Genomic DNA, 13,181 nt, shown 5'->3' on the forward strand with positions numbered 1-13,181 from the left:
TGGAGTGCAGTGGTGCAATCTCGGCTTACTGCAACCTCCACCTCCTGGATTCAAGTGATTCTCCTGTCTCAGCCTACCAAGTAGCTGGGACTACAAGGCATGCACCACCACACCTGGCTAATTTTTATATTTTTAGTAGAGACTGGGTTTCACCATGTTGGCCAGGCTGGCCTCAAACTCCTGACCTCAAGTAATCTGCCCACCTTGGCCTCCCAAGGTGCTGCGATTACAGGCGTGAGCTACCGCGCCTGGCCTGACATGTGGATTTACAGCAACAATCATTAATGATGTCTTGCTTTACATAAATATTTTGCCTTTAAATATCAGTGAGTGATAAATTCAAACTGCCATGATTAATAACATAAAATATCATTTATTTCATGTTTATTTTATTTTTATTTATTTTTTTATTTTTTGACATGCGTTCTGGCTCTGTCACCCAGGCTGGAGTGCAGGCTTGAGCCCTGCAGCCTTACCTGCCAGGGCTCAAGCAATTTTCCCACCTCAGCCTCCTGAGTGACTGGGACTACAGGCAAACACCACTGCATCTGGCTAATTCTAAAAATTATTTGTTGAGATGGGATCTTGCTATGTTACAGCCCAGGCTGGTCTGGAGCTCCTAGGCTCTAATGATCCTTCCTCCTTGGCCTCCCAAAGTACTAGGATTACAGGTGTGAGCCACTGCAGCCAGCCAATGTTTATTTTAGCCTTTAAGTTTTCTAGACATTGTGTATATTATATGCACCCAGGTAGCGCACTGTAACTAGTTATACATACAGTAGGGGTGAATGCTCAAAACCTTTTTCTGCTAGAGGCATACAATAAAAAAAGTTGGAGCCCACTGATTAAGAGTAACCTTCTAATTGTACAGATGAAGTAAGTGAGGTTAGAGAAATAAACCATGTGTCCAGGGTCTCAATGTGAATTAGCCTTGGGGCACAGAGCAGGCACCAGGACTCGGGTGACTGCCTGTCCAGAGCTTTTAGTGATATGGGATTTTGTTGTTGTTATTAAGGATACAGCATCTCCCTGCCCCAAAGCATTGACTTTGGATCATGGGAACAGCTCTGAGGGTGTCATTACCCTGCTGTGTATTTTAGCTATATCTGTAAAAAAAATGGAGCAGGAGTGTCAAGGCCAGGATTATGTCTGAGAAAAGTTAGTCACCTCAAGAATGAAGGCCTTTAATGGCAACACTTGCCCACTAATAACCAATATATAAGTTATACTTGATTTGTACCGTTTAAAGACTTTCAGTGCTGTTATCCATTACCTCTCTTAGTAGGTAGTATGTATTTCCAGAGCCTAAGAAAATAGAATTGCTTTTTTTTTTTTTTTTTGAGGTGGAGTCTCATTCTGTCACCAGGCTGGAGTGCAGTGGCACGATCTCGGCTCACTGCAACTTCCACCTCCTGGGTTCAAGTGGTTCTCCTGCCTCAGCCTCCTGAGTAGCTGGGACTACAGGTGCGCACCACCACATTCAGGTAATTTTTGTATTTTTAATAGAGATGGGGTTTTACCATGTTGGCTAGGCTGGTCTCAAACTCCTGATCTCAAGTGATCCACCCACCTTGTTCTCCCAAAGTGCTGGGATTATAGACATGAGCCAGTGCACCCAGCCGAAAATAGAATTTCTTTAGAACTGTTCCATTCGCCAGGATTTTCAGTAATTAGCCTGCTCTTCCTTCAATTAGGGAAGACAGAGGATTTTACTAGTGCTCAGAAAGTGCTGGGAACAGAGAGGAGGCTGCTGGCAGGAGGGTGAGAGGGGAGAGATGGATTGGAGAAGAGCAGGGAATGCGAAAGAGGAGAGAGCTGAGCTCGGAGGTGAACGGGGCAGGTGGGAAGAAGGGTATCCTAGGAAGAAGGGCTATGGTGCTCTCCACTCCCTGCTTCTATTAATCCAATTAAAGTGTTGAAAATCACATCTCATGTAAAGCTTTGAACATGAACTTTTCATTACGGCACCGGGGTGGAGGTGGGGGTCAGGGTGGAGGAGGAAGAGAGGAGCGGGGAGGCACGGGGAGTCATGAGGTAGGGGTGGAAAAGCCTCCCAGTCTTCCCTACAACAGAGGTGCAGATGTGACGCTGCTGGGCCTAGGCCCGCTCTTCTGGGGCCCGGAAGACCAGAAGCTCGGGCTTCCTCCTCATGCACCTTCTGACTTATTTTTATTATCTTTACCTCCTGACAACCCCATTCCTTGGTGCTTGGCAGGTGAGGTCAGAAAGAGGGTGCCTTGAAGGCTCCCTTCTGTGGCCTCAGAAAGGACACCCCCGCAGTCCCCAGGCTCCCCTCAGCATGAGGACAGTGGATCCAAAGGCAAAGGAGAAGAGTAAGAAGCTGGGGCCCGATGTCATGCAATTAACCCCCAAGTTTGCTTCAAAACTTGGTGTGAGAAAAAAACTGAGGAACCCCAAGCACTAAAAAGTATCTCCTTCCAACCCCGAGAAAACGGGTCGCCAAGGACGGAAAAGGTGTGCTCCGGTGGGAAGGACAGCCTCATTCCCAGCAGCGCCTCCTCCCTCCCTCCCGCCTATCGTCCACGCTCAACTCATTCATGGAAACAGTATTCAGGGCTCCCTGAGCCGACGCCTGGCTCTGTGCCAGCTGCTGGGTATCCAGTCTGACATTCTGGTGTGGGTGAGACAGACAATGAACAAGTCAGCAAAGAAACATGTTCCCTGCAGATTGTTCTAAGTAGGACAAGGGAAAGAACCCAATCACGCATCATCTTTGCCTTTTCCGTCTTGGTCTGTGGCCTCTCTGATTGGAAAGCAAGGCAGATGGCCCAGCAGAGGCTCAGCAAAATCGGCTAAGTTCGCCGGTTTAGCTGGTAGGCCTGGGAGGAAAACCCAAAGTATGCCTCCTTTCTGTCACCCCCCACTCCCCCTCAGACTTCCCCTGCAAATTAAATTTGTTATGTGGCCAATACATTGGTTTAGATTTTAAAAAAGTAGAAGGGGAAGGCACATTTCACTGCATTCAAGATTGTGTGCTGCTTCCCCCCTGCAGCCTGGTCTTTGACCTGCTTGCTGGGCTGACTGTAGGGTGGACAAGACGCTGGGCTCTGGGTGGATGGGGATCACGGGCGCAGGGCGGCTCTCTCCTTGAACTCCCCTCTCCGTGTTCAGCTCCTCTTCTGCACCGGGGTTTCCCTGGGCCCTCCATTCCCAAGAAGGGGGCCCTCCCCCGCCGCCTGGGGTTTAATCTCCGCCAGGCCTATGCACCGCTGGGCTGCTGGTGTGTGGTCCTTCTCACTCATGTGCCTTAGCAGCTGGAAATAGTGAGGCGGGAAGGGGGACCTCGAGCATAAAACCCTGGCACTTCTCAAAACAAAACGAACAACTCCAGCTTTTAATCAGCGTAGGGCAGGGGCGGGAGAATTGTGTTTGGTTTGACATAGACAAAGCCCTTTTTAGGTCTCTGCTTTCCGAGGAATCTGTGACTGCCTTTTCTGCAAATGGCTGCAGAGCCCTGGGCTGAAGACGCTGGGCCGTTCAGCAGGGCCTGGGGAAGAGACTGGACCCGCTTGGAGCAGGGTAGCGATTTGGCTTTTATTAGCCAGACCCCTCTGCAGTGGAAATGATATCTATTAGTCTCCTCTTCTGCTCTTGGAGGCCGGAAGAACCATAGCTTTTGGGAATGTGGTCTGTCCTGCCTTGAGCTTTGACAGGTGGGCTCCTTCAAACAGGAGACTGCGAATTTGAGTTTTAAAAATGAATGTCTATGTTATGGTTAGGGGAACTTGCTATGTATAGGATCCCAACTGTGAAAGAATAAATTTGCAAAGTGAAGAATCCTATCCTATTCCTGCTGCCAGCCACTGCCCTGACCAGATTTTTAGATACCAGGTTATTCTAGAGTCTGCATCATCCTAAAGTGACTTAGTATAAAGTCCCGAAGGATGAGCTGTGCCTCTGGGCTAGGATCACCAGATTTAGCAAATAAACGTACAGGATGCCTAGCTGAATTTGAATTTCAGATAAACAATAAATACATTCTTAGCATAACCCATGCAATAAGGCAGAGTTATGCAATATATGGGGTGTACTTGCACTAAACATTTTGTTGTTTATCTGACATTCAGATTTAACAAGGCATCCTGTGTTTTACCCGGCAGGTGTGCTCCGGCCCTTTTTCATGCAGATCTTGGTCCCTCTTCATCTCCGTTAGGCCCTCCTCTTTTCTTCCTGGGTGCTTTCTGGACTTAGTCTCCCTGGGGCCCTGTACTCCATCCTTCTGTCTTGTTATAATCCCCTCACTTCTCAGTCTGGGATAGCTCTCCTCATCTGCTCTCCCTTTTCTCCTGGTCCAGTCTTACTTGTCGGCCCTGGGTCGGTCAAGATTCAGCCACTGTGTCTGAGGACTAAGAACAGTGGTGGTGATACTTTGTCTACGGTTTTGTCACTCCCTGGCTTCCCATGTGCCAGGCACTGTTGGTTGCTTTACCAATGTTAATCATTTAACACTTACAACAAAACTATAAGGAAGACTTTTTTTTTTTTTTTTTAATGTGGTGAAATATATATAACATAAAATTTACCATTTTAACCATTTTTAGGTGTATAGTTCAGTGGCGTTCAGTATATTCACATTGTTGTACTACCATCACCATAATCTGTCTCCAGAACTTTTTCTTCTTCCCAAACTGAAACTCTGTACCCATTAAACCCATTCTCCTCTCTCTCCAGGCCCTGACAACCACTGTTCTATTTTCTGTGATGAATTTGACTACCTAGATGCCTCATGTAAGTGGAATTATACAATATTTATCCTTTAAAATACGTCTTATTTCACCTAACATGATGTCTTCAAGGTTCATTCATGTTGTAGCATGTGTCAGAGTCTTCTTCCTTTTAAAGGCTGAATCATATTCTTTGTATGTAGACACCACATTTTGTTTATCCATTCATCCATCAATGAACCCTTGGACTGCTTTCATCTTCTGGCTATTGTGAATAAGGCTGCTATGAAGATTTAGTGTACAAATATCTGCTTGAGTCCCTGATTTCAGGTCTTTTGAGTATATACCCAGAAGTGGAATTGCTGGGTCGTATGGTAATTCTATGTTTAATTTTTTGAGGAACTGCCATACTGTTTTCCATAGCAGCTGTATCATTTTACATTCCAACCAGCTACACACAGGGTTCCAATTGCTCCACATCCTTGCCAGCGCTTAAAAAAATACAATAGCCATCCTAATGGGTGTAAACAAGGAAGGCATGTTTAATTATAATTACTATTTCACAAGTGAGAAAACTGAAAACTGAGGCTCAGAGAGGTGGAGAGACTTGTCCATGGTCAGCCAGTAAGTCACAGAGGTGGAATTTGAATCAAGGTCTAACTCCCAATCTATGACTCTTAACTATTATGTTATATTTCCTGCCTCTGATACAAGCATCCAAATGCAAATTTTTATGTCTTTGGACACATGTCTAATTGTGCAAGACATCTGGTAAAGGCCCAAACCTAGGAACAAAATATGTCAAAGGAGTTTTTACATGTTCATACTGAAACTGTACTTCTCACATGGGCAAAGAGCAATAACAATTTCCCCTTAATTTGCATTTCATCCTAGTTATTGAAAAATAATCTATTCAATTTGGCCACCCTGTAATCTTTCACCCCGATATCAATCTGGCCATTTTAATGGCCTAGCAAGTGGGTTTGGGTATGGCCTTTGACCTTGTTGGAGAGTGGGAGGATAGAGAAGCTAGATGATAGAAGATAAGGACTTTAATCTCAACATGTTTGAGGTTTAAGTGGCCAGAGAGATGTGGCCATCTAAGAGGCGTTATCCAGCCACAGATGCATGGACCGCAGGAAACACTGGGTTGCTAGAAGGAGGAGCAGAGGGGCTGAGGCCAAGGGGCAGAGAGCAGCAATTGCAGTGCATTTGTGGCTAGTGGAGCGTTCTCCTGGCTGAGGGCAATGCTGCCTCTTTGGCTGGATGCAAGGCCTGGCATGACTCCATGAAGTGCAACCTAGAGAAGGAGGCTGCGGTTGGTATTGCCCTACCTCTTAGACTCCAGCTCCTTTCTGAGTGCCACTTTGCCCAAGGCCAGAGCCCTCAGATTGAACCGTTGACTTTGAACTATGATCCCATGGAAATGGCCTGGTTCTGGCCTCTGGTGCCAGCTGAGCCTTTACGTTGATTCTTAGGATAAGCTCCAAAATCTGGTTGTCCAATTGTTCTAACACAGGGTGGCAGCAAAGAATGTGGACTTGCTGTCAGATGTGTTCAGGTTGGAAAACAGCTCTGCCACTGGGGCTTGTGGGACCATGGGAGTTTCTTAGCCTCTCTGAGCTTCGGTTTCCTCATTTGAAGGATGGCAATAATATAGGAGATAATATGGTTGTCATGAGGATGGAAGGAGACATTTATAAAGTGCTTAGCATGTAGTAAGTGCTCAATAAGTAGTAGCTATTAAAAACTCATTTTGCTATGAGTTTTTTTCAAGCTACTACTAAAGAGCTACTCTCTCTCTTTAGTAGTAGCTTAAAAAAACTCTTAGGAAAACCTACTAGATTTGTATTTATTTCTCTTCTTTGTGGAGCAATTTGTCAATTTGGCTGTATTATCATGCTTAACCTCTGAGGAAGGAGGTCAGTTTCCTTGTTGAGCAGGAGAGAAGATGACCTAGGAAGGATGGATGCTGAATTCTAAGCAAGGTGTGTGCCTTGCTTAGAGCAGGTGCTCACTCATATTGTTGGATGAATCAATATGTCAGTTGGAATGGGGGGTTCCTGATGGGGAGCCATGAGAATGAGGGGTTTGGAATTGAAAGGCTCAGTGTGCAGTGGGAAGGCAGAGGAGACTGGATTTGATCATTCCTTCCTGTATTTTAAATGACGCTTCTCACCTTATCACAAATATAATGTATGGACATTTAGAAAAAATAAAAATTATGGATAATTAGAGATCTTTGAATAGGAAAATGATACAATGGAGAGAATGTTTGATGATTTTCTTCCCCCCAGGCAACCGTTGAACCTTGGGAAAACCGTGTGGCAGAGTGGGGACCACAAACATGGTAACTGCAAATCTGAGGAAAAGTGGTAGGATTTGGAAGAGGTGGGGTGGGAGCGCTTCTGAGCCTGGAAGAGCAAGTGTCTGGAGGCACTGTGGGTGGTGGTCCAGGCATGGGGGTGAGGTGAGACTCCGAGGGGGTGAGGAGATCCTGCACTCTCTGCATATGCAAGCTGAAACCAAAGAGGGCCATAAAAAGAATAGAATTGAAGAGTGGAGGAGGTGCATGGGCTTCAGGCATTAGTTTGAGCATCACCAAAGCACAAGAAGTCACTGAGGCTGTGACAGTAATAGAGCCTCCAGGTAAAGGGATTGCATGTTGGTGGAGATGGGCAAGGCCAGGAGCTGGTGACATTCCAGTGAAAAGAGGAAGAGCAGGAGGGAGTCAGAAAGGAATGAAGTATGAAGGAAGGCAGCAGGCTTAATAATACCCCCACTAAAGATGTCCATAACTTAATCTCTGAAATCTGCGAATATGCTACCTTATATGGCAAAAGGGACTTTTTGTGTGTGATTAGATTAATAATCTTGTAATGGGAGATTATCCTGGGTTATCTGGTGTGCCAATGTAATCATAAGGGGCCTTATAAGAGAGAGGCAAGAGCATCAGAGTCACAGAGAGATTGGATGATGCTATGTTGCTGGCTTTGAAGATGGAGGATGAGGCTGCAAGCCAAGGAATGCAGGAGGTCTCCAGAGAAAAGGCAAGAAAATAGACTCTTTCCTAGAGCCTATGGAAGTAATGCAGCCCTGCCAATAGCTTGATTTTAGCCCACTCAGACAGATTTAGAACTTCTGACTTCCATAACTCTCATATAATAAATGTGTGTTGTTTTAAGCCATTAGGTTTGGGGTAATTTGTTATAGCAGCAATAGGAAACTAACACATGGATGGAACTGACCAGGCACAGTGACCTGACCAGGCACAGTGTGGGGGATTCACCAGGTTACTGAGATGTGTTAGTACAGTTTGGATTATAGAGACTGTATCAGTCAGAGTTCTCCAGAGCTAGAGACCCAGGAGAGCCACTGGTGTAGTTTCAGTCATCTTCAGGCCAGCAGGTTTGAGACCCAGGCAAAGCCAATGTTTCATTTCAAATCCAAAAGCTGAGGTCCCCATTCTAATGCCCTGAGGCAGAAAGGAGTCTCTTTATTCTGGGGAGGTTCAGCCTTTATGTTCTATTCAGGTTTTCAACAGATTGGATGAAGCCCACTCACATCAGGGAGGGCAAGCCGCTTTACTCGGTCTACCAATTTAAATGTTAATTGCATCCAAAAACACCTTCATAGAAACACTCAGAACAACCTTTGACCAAATATTGGGGCATGCCATGGCTTAATCCAGTTGACACATAAAATTAACTCTTCCACGCTTGAGGCTGTGATGCACAAGCCCTCGCCTGCTGGACGTAGATGTAAGACTCCAGATCAGGCCTCCCTCTTCTTTCTCACTGTGCACCCAGGGATCCCTTGGTGCTTGTGACCTTCACATGGAGAGGAGTCATATTTGCCTCTTATGCTTCTCCATGGCTGACAGTGATCAACCGGCCAGGGTGGCCAGGACCAATGCTGGTAAGAGGGTAACCCTAGTGCTCTCATGGGTCAAGTCCCCAGAATGCTGCCCTGGGAGCAGGAAGGTCAGGTGCTGTTGGCCATGGATGGCAAGGCATCAGAGTGCTGCTTGTGGGTGAAGTAGGCAGCTGGTGGACAAGGCAGCGGCTTCCTCTCTGTGGCAGCCAGAGGGAAGGGACATACCAGCTGAGCTGGTGAAGGAGTCCTCTAAGGTGGAAGGCAGGGCCTGGGTGCTGGTGAGTCTGATCTTGCTGCTGCTGTGTGTATGGAAACACCTCCATGGAGGGCGCCTACTTCCCCAGCCACGCACAATGTGGTGGGGCTGACCCTTAGAACTGAGTTCCGGTATTCCAGCTCTCCAAGCTCTGGTTCCATCACGTAGCCAATCCCAGGGTGCAAGCAGCTCCAGGAGGACTGCAAGTCAGAATGTCCCCAGCTCGGCCACTGCGCAGGCCCAGAACCAGGGTCCTTCTTCCTCTCCAGGGATCAAATTCTTCTAAAGGAGGCAGACAGTTTTAAAAAGCTGCTTACTATACAAAAAAGTTGTTATACCCTTCTCCCAGGACACGAAAGCCTGCTTACTGACCCTTCACTTACAAACTGATGGATTTTTCCAAAACAAAGAAGACCTGCTTTGAGGGTTTTTTTTTCTTCTGTCTATACCCTAAGGTAGCTGGAAAATTATCTTGCTGAAGATTAAAAACACAAGTTTAAACTCTGATAGGGCTTTCTACTGTAACCCGTGATTGATTTCATTTAGTACTCTGCAACTTTGGGAAGTCTTTATTATCTCCCTTTGGTAGAAGTGGCAATTGACGTCAGTGGCCTGGATTGGAATTCAAGTCTTCCATCTGCAAGCCCAGGGTTATTTCAGTGCCTTGGGCTGTTTCTTAAATAAGATCAAACTGTCCATCTCCCCATCACCAAGTCCATTCCAACTTTTGTTTTCAAATAGGTAAAGGATTTCTGATGGTTTTTGACAGCTCCTCATTCCAATGACCTCTAAAAGCATGAAAACATCCTTTCTTCTAAATTGCCATCTACCCTACTTGCTGTTTGGCTTGCTTGCATCTGCCTACTTTGCTCTGCTCTGAGTTGATGGTGTCTATGGTGAGGTCTCCCGATAAACAAGGATAGCCCTACCAATGATGTTGGAAGCTGTGGCTGCTTTATCATGATGTGGGCTTTCACTGTGTGTCTTGGTTTAGGTTCTTCCAATAGCAAATTCTGAGACAAGCAATTTTAGTGCAGGTAGTTTATTTGAAGGTGACCCAAGGAAGTAGAGTAAGGGAGTGGGGAAGTATAATAGGGAAGGGAGAAAAGCCAATGAGTGGTTCATTAATGAGAGGGCTACCTCTGTTGGTGACTGGGACTCAATCCTGATGGGAACCCACTGACAGACTGTGTGAGACACACCTCAGAAGTGCCTTGCAGAGGAGTGAGGAAGCTGGGGAATTTATCTGTGAGTTCTGGTTCTCCAGTGATTGAGGTTGTTTCTGAGGTTATCACCTTTGAGGCACTTCTGGCCTGCCCATGCATATGGTCAGCCTGTGCCAGTGGCCAGATGAAGCTGTCAGGCAGAAGGAGGGAGGTATGTGAGGTTAGAAGCCACTAGAGAACTCTTGGTCTGAGGGATCTGAGTCTCCTTCTGGTCATGCCAGTGCTATCATTTCTCCGAAATCCTTAGACTAATTGTGTTAATACCATTACGATCCCTTGGACCCAATTTTAGTTAATTTTTAAAAGCATTTCTCACAATATTTTTTGACTTTTTTCTTTCTTAGATATCTTTCAAAAAGTATGACTGTAAAATTTACTCATTTTTTAAAAGACAGGATAAAACTCATTCTAACTTGTAATTGTGATATTGGACCCTTTCATAAATGTAAGATACATTATAAGATTTTTAGTGATCTTATTCTTTCCTGTATCTTGAAACATGTAATTGAAACCACCTTTGAAAAATTATGACAGTAAGAGAAATCTGACATGGTTGACTCCATCTTGCTTCTGACATCAAAGCTGTCCTTGGTCATCTCTGGGCATAGGCCAAGCTAACTTTGGGAGGAATTTAGTTTATAGTTTAAAATTAAAGCAAGGATGGTGATGGCCCTTCCCAAAACTAAACCACCTTTGGAAAACTAATGAAAGGCCACAAGGTTAGGATTATGAGAGGCTCCTGAATTCTGCTAAAATGTAAGCATAGTTAAATGATAACCAGCCATTGTGCTGGAGGTCAGAAGATTTGTAACTTCTCCAGTTGCTCCTGTAGATAACATGACTATTGTAGAACCTAAGATCAGCCTTTTGATGTTTTTGCAGGCTTTTGCATTCTGGCAACTGATGGACCCCACTGGGACTCATGACCAATGACTCAGCTGGTCCTGTGGACTCCCATCAAGAGGCAGACTCAGCAAATAAGGACCATTTTCCACACCCCTATGATGGCATCCCCAACCAATCAGCAGCACCCATCTCCTGGTCCCCTGCCCACCAAACTATCCTTGAAAATCCTAGCCTCCAAGTCTTTGGGGAGACTGATTTGGGTAATAACTCTATCTCCTGCGTGGCTGGCCTCATGTCAATTACACTGTTTCTTTACTACAATACCATGGTCTCAGTGAACTGGTTTTGTTTGTGGAGTGGGCAGGAAGAACCCATGGGTGATTATGTAGTTAGTTTGTCATCTTAGGAATCATTTCATCATTACTTATCAATTAATCCCAAAATGCTGAAAAAAGACCAAAATAAGAACACTGAAGAATGATAGCATCATCTAGAAGGATGATGCAATGCAGTGTAATAAATCATCAGAATTTCATCATCCTTCAGTTTTCTTGCTTCATTGCTTAAAATGTTACGTTATCTTTAAAAACATGTAAGACTGGGGATACTATCTTTGTTGTCTGCTTTTAGTTTTTATTAAGAAGTTCAGAAATACGGATTTTTCACTTTCTGCCTATTATGACAGAGAGGAAAGGTGGTAGGGAAATAGGTTACATAATTATTAGATAAACAGAAGATGAATTCAAAGAGACAGTAGAGTCCAGACAAATGCTGGCAAAATTGATTATGTGAGACATAACCTAGCCTATGAGTCTTCAGATGACAAAAGCCTAGAAGATTTTTCTCAAACTTGAGAGTTAATGAATTTAAAAAATGTATACTTCTTTCAAAAGTTTCAGAGGGTACATGTGCATGTTTGTTACAAAGGTGTATTGCGTGATGCTGAGGTTTGGAGTACAGTTGAACCCGTCACCAGGTAGTGAGCATAATTCCCAGTTGGTTGTTTTTCAACCCTTGGCTCCCTCCCAACCTCCTCACTTTTTTATTTCCCAGTGTCTATTGTTCCCGTCTTTATGTCCATGTGTACCTGAGGTTTAGCTCCCACTTATAAATAAGTGAGAACACGCAGTATTTGCTTTTCTGTTTCTGCGTTAGTTTGCTTAGGATAATGGCCTCTAGCTGCATCTATGTTGCTGCAAAGGACATGATTTCATTCAGTTTTATGTCGGAATAGTATTCCATGGTGTATATGTGCCATATTTTCTTTAGCCAGTCCACCACTGATGGGCACCTGAGTTGATTCTATGTTTGTGAATAGTGCTGCGATGAACATATGGGTACATGTGTCTTTTTGGTAGAAGGATTTATTTTCCTTTGAGTATATACCCTGTAGTGGGATTGCCAGGTTGAAGGGTAGTTCTATTTTGTAGTTCTTTGAGAAATCTCTAAACTGCCTTCCACAGTGGCTGAATGAATTTACATCCTCATCAACAGTGTATAAGCATTCCCTTTTCTCCATAGCCCTGCTAATATCTGTTATTTTTTGACTTTTTAATAAAAGCCAAGGAACATATTTTTAAAGACAGAAATATGATATTTTCATCCAGTTTGTCACTCAACATGATGAACTTAATTACACAATATTTTAGGAAAAATCCTGGCTCTTCCAATTTTGCTAAAAAGATATATGGTAATACTCTAATTTTTTAGGTTTTTGTGGAAAATTTACTTGAAATGGACAAATGCTGTAGGCAGGTGTGTACATAAGGAGGAAATAGTATAGAAAGGAAATTATTAATTGAATTGAAGATTTAAAATTGTGTTTGTAGACCTGAGAAAGAACAAAATGAAAATGAAAATGTTTTGCAATCATTAGGGAAAGAAGATGAGCATTCTCTCTTCAACAAAGTTATGAGCCACTAAAGCCTTCAAAAGTATTGTGTTTTGATGATTCAATTACAAACAGAAGAACTGTAAGGAATAAGTTAGAACCAGTTAGAGATACGTTTGAAATCTGGAATCAGTATTTATAAGATGAATATGTTTCAGGTTTATGACATTGGATGAATGAATGATTTTAGTCAAAGTTTGCTTTCTATTTCAGGTATGCTATATTCTCTATTATTATTATTTTATTTTATTTTTTGTAGAGATGGGGGTCTCACTATGTTGCCCAGGCTAGTTTTGAACTCCTGGCCTCAAGTGATCTTCCTGCTTCAGCCTCCCAAAGTGCTGGGATTACAGGTGTGAGCTGCCACCATGCCCAGCCTCAGGTATACTATCTTCAAAAGT

The 13,181-nt window shown here is 44.1% G+C and overlaps 1 long non-coding RNA gene across 1 annotated transcript; it reads left to right on the forward strand.

The window, feature by feature from the left end:
• Positions 1-1,347: 1,347 nt before the first annotated feature.
• Positions 1,348-11,712, forward strand: LOC129049785 (uncharacterized). Its single transcript, XR_008513099.2, has 4 exons — positions 1,348-1,484; positions 4,693-4,749; positions 6,983-7,035; positions 10,926-11,712. It is a non-coding gene; the product is annotated as an uncharacterized LOC129049785 (long non-coding RNA).
• The last annotated feature ends 1,469 nt before the right edge of the window (positions 11,713-13,181 follow it).

Source organism: Pongo abelii, chromosome 15, assembly GCF_028885655.2.
Source record: "Pongo abelii isolate AG06213 chromosome 15, NHGRI_mPonAbe1-v2.0_pri, whole genome shotgun sequence".
NCBI classification, from domain to species: domain Eukaryota; kingdom Metazoa; phylum Chordata; class Mammalia; order Primates; family Hominidae; genus Pongo; species Pongo abelii.